The 8,450-nt window shown below is 34.5% G+C and overlaps 1 long non-coding RNA gene across 1 annotated transcript; it reads left to right on the top strand.

The window, feature by feature from the left end:
- The first annotated feature begins 281 nt into the window (after window positions 1-281).
- On the top strand, window positions 282-6,863 carry LOC122197666 (uncharacterized). Its single transcript, XR_006191288.2, has 13 exons — window positions 282-738; window positions 2,339-2,641; window positions 2,737-3,341; window positions 3,574-3,648; window positions 3,738-3,785; window positions 4,101-4,190; window positions 4,274-4,426; window positions 4,549-4,695; window positions 5,198-5,459; window positions 5,588-5,665; window positions 5,783-6,345; window positions 6,462-6,491; window positions 6,607-6,863. It is a non-coding gene; the product is annotated as an uncharacterized LOC122197666 (long non-coding RNA).
- The last annotated feature ends 1,587 nt before the right edge of the window (window positions 6,864-8,450 follow it).

The raw sequence follows: 8,450 nt of genomic DNA on the forward strand, positions 1-8,450 counted from the left end.
TTTCTATTGTAAGTATATGAAAACCTTTTGTTTCTTAATCCCACTACAAGAAAAAGACCCTTTTACGACGCGCAAACCACGACACTCATTGATTTATGTTACGCAAATGAGAGTGACATTTAAGAAGTGTCATCTCTTCAAAAAATTTAAGGATTTAGGTCACGCATTTTTTGCGTGCCCTTAAACTAGTGTCTCATGTAAAAAAATTAAAAACACGGAGGGCGCTTTATCTAAAATGCGCGTCCTCTGTGAATGTCGTTTTATGTTTTTTTTAAGAAAAGCGCGTCTCCTTAGAGGGAAAATGAAATCCCCAAATTTTTGAAACCTCCGCCTTCCAAATCGATCCTCACACTAAATGGTTCGGCGATTGCAACTACTTTCTATTGTAGCGCCGATCGACAACGACGACTCCACCTTCTCGTCTCTCCTTCTTCACCAGGTTTCTTTTATGCAGGGAAATTTTGTAACTTATATTTTCTTTTACCATTTCTTTTACTTTTTATGTAATTAACTCACATGACAACCCTCTTCTCTCTCCAACGACGGACATCACCGGAGCTTTGTTTGCGTCGGAAAATATATCTACTATTCCAAAAGTCTTTCAATCGTGGATCTTAATCTCAAGAATAAATGTAAACAATGGATGCACCCGTTCTAGAAGTTCGAACCGAAGGTGAACCTGCTGTTGCGGAGGAATTAGGGCAAAATGTTGATCAGATCATCGTGAAGGTTGATGAGGTACGCTTTTTGTTGCTAAATCTTCCGATTATATAATTTTCCCAGTTTATATACACTCCATCTTCTTAGGTTACATAAAAATGACGTATGGTTGATAATTGATGACGGTCAGTTCCTCTTCCGATTGTCTCGGAGACCTTGTTTTAAAACAATTATAAATTAGAAACGGATTTGTCTTTTGCTCCTTAGTACGTGTTCTTTTATAAAAAGACAAACCAATTTATAGCATTGATGCGATATCGACGGATTATCAAACATCATCTGCTTCTCCATGAGTTCGTACGCTACTGGGAGACATGCATAGTGCAATTTGCCCAAAAATGCTGAACTAATGTTTGAATTTAAGACATTTCGAAACCCTAATTTTAGGTCTTGAATGTTTTCCCCCAATTCATGCTCCTGTTCTGGAATCCTAGCTATTGTGAGCATCATCATCCAAAGAGAATACTTTATTTTGTCCTTGATGGAAGCTTTTAAAGCTTTGATGGCTTCTATGCCAGACAATTAGGCTAAGTAACAGACAACTTGGTATCTTCATCAGGAGACATTAATGGTAGATGACATTTGATAGTCCCCGCTTTTTTTTTATGATTTCAGACATTAATGGTAGATGATATTTAAATATTTTTATATTTAAACCAACTTTTTTTCATCAAAACCTGGGGTTATAACCGTAATATAAGTAAATGACTCCCACCTGAACACAAATGATTAGTAACAAGAACATCTCCTTCGTGTAAATTTTCTCCCTAATAATTTAACTGCCATTGAACAGTGCTTGACATGGCTCCTAAATGAACAGGGACATGAGGGCATTAGCAACTAAACCTCCATCAGGGTAAAAAAGGGCACATGAAAAATCTAATCTTTCTTTTATATTTGTTGAAATTGAAGTTCTTTGTAACGTACGCCCCATTTGTTCAGCTATACCCATGAATCTATGGTTAAAGATAGATAGCTGGACAACATCGGCAACTTTTTCAGACACTTTGACATTGACCGAAGTTGACTCTAGCTCAATCTTTATGTTTCCATATTCGGTGATTATGGATTTGCAGTTGGGTTCAACTATCACAGTGCTGTATCCATTCATGATAATTGCGGGACCCGGAATGACATGGCTAGATCCTAAACTTTCAAGCTTGAACAGAGGCGTATCATGCCATTTATTATATCAAGTAGGCTCGACTTAAACAGAAGCATTGTTTCAGCAAGTGCCTGAAAAAGTAGAGCTACAAGAATAAGTAGCTACATCTTCTTATCATAAGTTAATATAAATAAAAAACAACACACATAAACATACTTCCAATCTGCATTCTGTATACCGCATTGCTGCAACTTTATCTCCATCCACTGAACCAAAATTCCTAGCACAACTAAGTGGAGTATTACAATGGAGACTAGAAAGACCTTAAATAATTAATTAAGTTCACTTTGGTTTTTATTTTTGTATCAAAACAAAATAAAACCTAAAATTTTGTTTTCTAATACAAAAAAAAAAAAAAAAAAAAAAAAAAAAACTAAACTCTCTATTTTTTCAAATGGCTTGGTTTTTGTTTTTTCTGGTATATTTAATTTATAATGTAAAGGGACTTTGCAGGAAGTGGACTTGTTGCTGAATGATGGAAGCAAGCAGATAAATGATAAATATTACAAGTCGAAGGAGGAGTAGGCGTTGTTTGTTGATGACTATGGCTTTAGCCCAAACACCACCATCCACTGGTAAGTTGCACCTTTTTTTTGCAGAAAGGAAAAAAAATTCCAGTGGTGAACAACAATTAGCAAAGGAAAATAAAGCAGGAGGAAATGGTTCCAAGAGGCGTCTCTCTGAAGATGGAAATAAAGAGAGACCTTTTTTTGCAGAAAGAAACTTGATGGAGGGTGAAATGCATTGCATGGACAGGTAATTTTTTTTCCCATCAAGTATGGATTTTCTCTATTGACATACTGAAATTAGTATATCATTCAAATAGCTCATGGGTTGTTTGGTTTTTCAAGTTAATAAGTTTCAGTTGAGCCCAACATTTGGAAGGTTCACACAGGGGACCAGTAACTTCTGATAGTCATAGGAGTGAAAGAGAAAGAAAAGTAACAAGTCTATTGGTATCTTTATTTTTTTAGTAGAGAGTATCATTATGTTTACGGTATGCTTCTTCTCTATTTATCCATTTTTCTTGAATGAATAACTTTTCTTTCCTGTTGAACTTATTCTAGTATTTTCATTCTTATCGTATCAGTTACTTGATAAGCTTTTCTTTCTAACATTTAATTGATTTTTTTGTTGCAGTAGCAGTGGACAAACTTAGAAGAAGAAATAGTTAGCCTAATACAACAACAAACATCAATCAAATCATCCCAATATGGGAAGTAGTCCCTTTGTTGCTCAAGGAGATGCAATGATAATAGATGTTGCATGCATCTTGTTCAGAGTTTAATAAAGAGTTAAACGTAGAAATTTCATCTGTTAAATTACTATGTTTTAGTTCTTTAAACTCAAATACCATCTAATCATCAACTTGCAAAAATTGAATTGAGGTAAAGGAAGGATGACAAGAATTCTGCTCCTGTTGAAGATGCAACCTCCACAAAAAGAAAACCATGTAGTAAGTTATTCCATTAGCACTTAAGCTTTGTTCTTCTTGCATTAAGTAAAAAAAATGGTCATGAATTTATAGTTTAGTCATTTCTTAGCCTTTAATTTTTTTTTTTGTTATCGTTAATTGTTTATTGTTGGGAAGTGTTTGTGATTAATTTCCAGTTCAGTATGTGATTGTTGATACAGGTTTGGGAATTTTTTTTTTGAAATCTGATTATGATCATGTTTTTGATTTCAAGGTAAAGAATTTGATGTGGATTCACTCAACAAAATGTTAAGAGATTTTTATTTGGCCAAAGAGCTAGCTATTAAAGGTTCTTTCTCATACCAATATAATATTTGTTTCTTTTTTCACTCTCTTATCTATTTTATAATTCTTATTTGTTGGGTGGTGCTGATGTAGATATTTTCCAGTCATCAGCCTAAATAGAAAGTTGTCATCTGCTGCCAGGTTATACTTTTTACCTGAAACTCTATTCTATTAGCTTTGTGTTTGGGTAGATTTTTCACTGTTAAAATGTTGTAATCAGAAGAAACGTAAGTACTTAATAGGATGCTGTAATAAACTAATAACTGATAGTACATTTTCACTAACTAGATTTGCTTCTAATATTATGCCATGGTTCCATATGCCATTTACACATCATTTGGACCAATGGAAGCAGGTTTATAGCTGGCTTCTATGGTTCAACACACGAAACATTGTTTAATTTTGTTTTATGAGATAATGTTAAGGTGTGGTGTTCATGATAGATATTATTTGTAGATATTGACAAGTGGTATGATTAGTGGCAAGAGGGATTAGGCAAGACAACACTTTCTTTGAATGTAATCAAGGAAGCTCAAAAGCTTGGAGGTGCGTTCCAATGTTCTTTAATACCACATATAAACAATGTTGGTGTTTCACATTTTATGATGATTAGAAGTTCTTTTTGGTAGGTGGAGAATGCGCTGGACCCACTGCTGCTTGAAACAGTTGGTGAAAATACCAAAAGTCTTCTCATCTCACAGCCAAATTCTACTGAAAATTTGCTGAGTATTGTTGGCACTCTCACACAGAATGGAGCAGTTGATGTGATTGCCATCGACAGTGTAAGGAAAAATCTTCGCAAAAGACATGAATGCCCTCCTCTTTTCTTCATCAAGCTCACCCCTACAAATCTTTTGTCCAATTGTTTTCTTGGTTTTCTAATTCATTGACTTTATTTTTATAGGTTGCTGCACTCATCCCACAATGTGAAATTACAGGTGTAATAAGTGATAATATCATTGAGACACAATCACGAATAATTACATGAGCATTTCCCAAGATTCATTATTCTTTATGTCTTTCAGATACTCTTATTATATTTATAAATCAGGTTAGTATATTATATATAGTTATAAAATTAGTTTAAATATCTCTTTTTGGACCTGCTATTCCACATGCATATAGATTTTGTTGGTAGGTTCTAGTAACAAAATACAACTACATTTACATGTCCAGAAGCTCATCATAAGCAATTAAGTATCTCTTTTTGTTCTATATATTTATGTTACTTTCTAGTTCTTATCATGCTGAGTTTAGTGAGGTCAAAAAGCACAGTGGTTGTTCTTCCTGGAGATATTCATACACTAAAACATTAGAACATTCGTATCAGGGAGGTCAAAGAGCACAGTGGTTGTTCTTCCTGGAGAAATTAATATATTAGAACATTAGAATATTCATCAAACATTAGAATATTGGTTAATTTTTACTTATCCTAACCAAACTTTGTTTCGTACTTATTATACTCTGGTTTTGATTTTATGTGGCATGTTATCTAACAATCCAAGAGCTACCCCAGTTTGTTGATGCTTGAATTATATGTTTCTGGATTACAGGGTCCGCATCTTCTTGCTCCAACAGGGAGTAACCTTGAACGCCATGGGAAAGAGGGTACTGTGTTTGCAGGATGAAATTATGACCATTCATGGAAGAAGTAGATTCCCTGGTCTAAGTATTTGGCAGAAATTTTGAGAAGATAGCATGGGATGCTACAGGGGAGCGTTTGGCTGTGTCATATAAAGATGGAAACGAGGTGTACAAGGGTCTCATCACCATATATGATGTGAAAAGGGATACAATCATAACCCCCTCATTAATGTATGTCACTCATTTTCATTCTTTGCATAATACCTAACTAATAAAAGACTTATCATATCCTGTCTATATAACATATACCTCATCCTTATCATTGAAAGTAGAGCTTTTTTTTTAATTGATTGATGCAGTGGGTTCATCATAGGGCCTGGAGAGGACCCGAAGCCTTTCATTCCATGACAAGTACAAACAGGGGCCTGTTATCGGTTGTAAGTATTGTATTTCTAGCATCCATTTTATCAATTTAGCCACCCAAACTCAACTGCTATTAAAATAAATCATAAATAACTAATTAATAATGTTTGTAATTATGCAATGCAATGCAGGTATGGAGCACTGGAAGTTGTGTCACCTACCCCCTCCTAATTTGTTCCCATCTCCTTGCTTAGCTTAAGCCCAGCCCACCTATTTTCAATTTTCTTCACTTGTACACTTTCTCTCCGGTTTTAATCACGGGCATTTGATTTGTAGAATATTATCAGAAGGAATGGAATCTGTGTCAAAGGATTTGATTATATATATGATGGGCTATTTTGGTATTTTAACAAATAATGGAATTGAATTGAATGGTTCAGGTATGCAATCATTAATTGTGGATTAATTTCTAAAAGTTTGAGAAATATTTTTTTCCTATATCAGCAATGTGCTTATTTTCTTCTGTTTTTTTCCTATTTTTTTCCTATATCAGCAATGTGAATGGAATTGAATTGAATGGTTCAGGTATGCAATCATTATTGAGGGAATGCTTAAGGTTTTATATCTCTATACATACATGTTTATATATCTGGTTAGTCATATTCTTCTTGAAATATCTGTTACAACAATGGGATTCATCCAAGTTGATAAGACTACAGATTATCTTTTGGATCCCCTTCAAAGGTGTCTCAAGGTAACATAACATATCTATTTATTGTTGGAGTCTTTATATATTAAGTACATGCAATCAGAATATTAACACCTTTATACGTAGTGTGTATTTAAATAGTGATTTGTATGATCTTGTAGGACCTACATGCATTCACTACAGCTATTGTTGTGAGTATTGTCTTCTTTTTCATTCCTGCTTCGTTAGTTGTTGCTATTATGAAGGTAGGCCACTCTCCGGTTGTATTTTTCACATAATTGACAAGGAGCTGTTGTATCTATTCAGACTAGCTAGGCTTACAACAATGGTTGCAAGAGATGAGTTCAGAAGAAGAAGAAACAAGGCTGCAACTATAGTTCAGGTACTATGGATGAATTATGTTTGTAAAGTATTTAAGAAAATGATTATAAACAAGGGTGAATTTGTACAGATTAGTTAGCTACTTGCAGGTTGGTCTTGAATAAGCAAAGGGGCAATGGATTGTATTTTTTGTATCTAATTCGTTTGTAAATTTTTGTTACAACTTCTATTGATTTGTTTTATCTTTCCATGGAATGATTATTTGTATGACATTAAATTTATGCAATGGATTCTACTTTTTGTATATGATATTTTATTTTCTATTATGAAACATTAAATACAAATTTAATTTGAAAATAAGTAAATCTATAAATAATATTTTTTTTAAACATTTAAAATTATGATACGCAAAAATGTGTGTCATCTTCATTTATGACATGGCCTTTCTTGACAGGGGCTTTCTTGATACGCATTGCGTGTCATTAACACGCGTGTCGTAAGGTTACGACACGCGAATGCGTGTCGTCTTCCTTTATAACAGGGCCTCCCTTGATACGCATTGCATGTCGTAAACGCGCGTCGTAATTGTGCGTCGTAAATGAGCGTCGTAAATGCGCGTCGTCTCTCTTTATGACAGGGCCTTCCTTGACACGCATTTGCGCGTCGTCTGAGCCTTTTACGACGCACAATGAGCGTCGTAAAAGGCTGTTTTTCTTGTAGTGTCCTCAAATGATATAAGAAATGAAGATGTTGGGAAAATTACTTTGTCTGATTTCAACATGGTATCAAAGCTGTAAGGCTCGTTGTTTTTGATCCTAACGCTTCAGTTGTGGTGTTCGTTGTTTGGTGTTCATCGTTCAACGATTTGAAAAGGTTGTTGTACGTGTTCAGATCTTGCTGTTGTCGATCTTTTGGATTTAAACTTTGAAAGCAATCAATTAATCCCTCTAATCTGAAATAATCCTTTTGGGGTCGGATTTCATCACCGATAAACCCTTGTAGGGAACGGATTCAGGGAGTCGATTTCGAACTAACTCATTTGCCTGTTGCACTGTGAGGGCTTCTTGTTCCTTTCTTTCTGTTTCTTTAGTAGTAAAATTGTGAGATCCTGGTTGTCTTGAGTACACCAGTTATTTGTTTGTGTTCTTGCAATTGATTCTTGGTTTATTGACTCTGTGTTGATTGTCTTGGTCCCCGACATACTGTGGTGACCATCTGGACGTTATATCAACACCGGTGTCTGTTTTCTGTTGTTTTATTTGTTTGCTAAGTCTATTTGTGTTTGTGTAATTTTCTATGAATAACCATGGCTGGTGAAACACCTGAAGGGAGTGGTACTCCTAAAGATAGTCCAGTTGATTTTGATGATCCTCTATATGTTAATCCCTCTGATAATGCAGTTACATCTATAATAACAATTAAGTTGACTGGTAATCAAAATTATCGTTTGTGGCATAGTGTTATGTCTCGAGGTCTTAAGGACAGAAATAAATTGGGTTTTGTAGATGGTACTATTACTCTTGAAAACACCGATAAATCAAAATCTGCTAAATGGGAACGTGTTAATGCTGTTGTGTGTAATTGGATATTAGGGTCAATCTCTGAAACTATATATGCTAGTCATGTTTATTCTGATAAGGCTAAAGATATTTGGGATGAATTGTTTGAGACTTATAATAAGGCTGATGTTTTTGTGATTTTTAATATCCATCAACAAATTAACACCTTAAAACAAAATGGCTCTTCTCTTTCTAATTACTACAGTAAACTTGATTCTTTATGGAAGGAGTTTGATGGTTTAACTAGTTTAATTGAATGTATGTGTGAGG

Source organism: Lactuca sativa, chromosome 4, assembly GCF_002870075.4.
Source record: "Lactuca sativa cultivar Salinas chromosome 4, Lsat_Salinas_v11, whole genome shotgun sequence".
Classification (NCBI taxonomy): domain Eukaryota; kingdom Viridiplantae; phylum Streptophyta; class Magnoliopsida; order Asterales; family Asteraceae; genus Lactuca; species Lactuca sativa.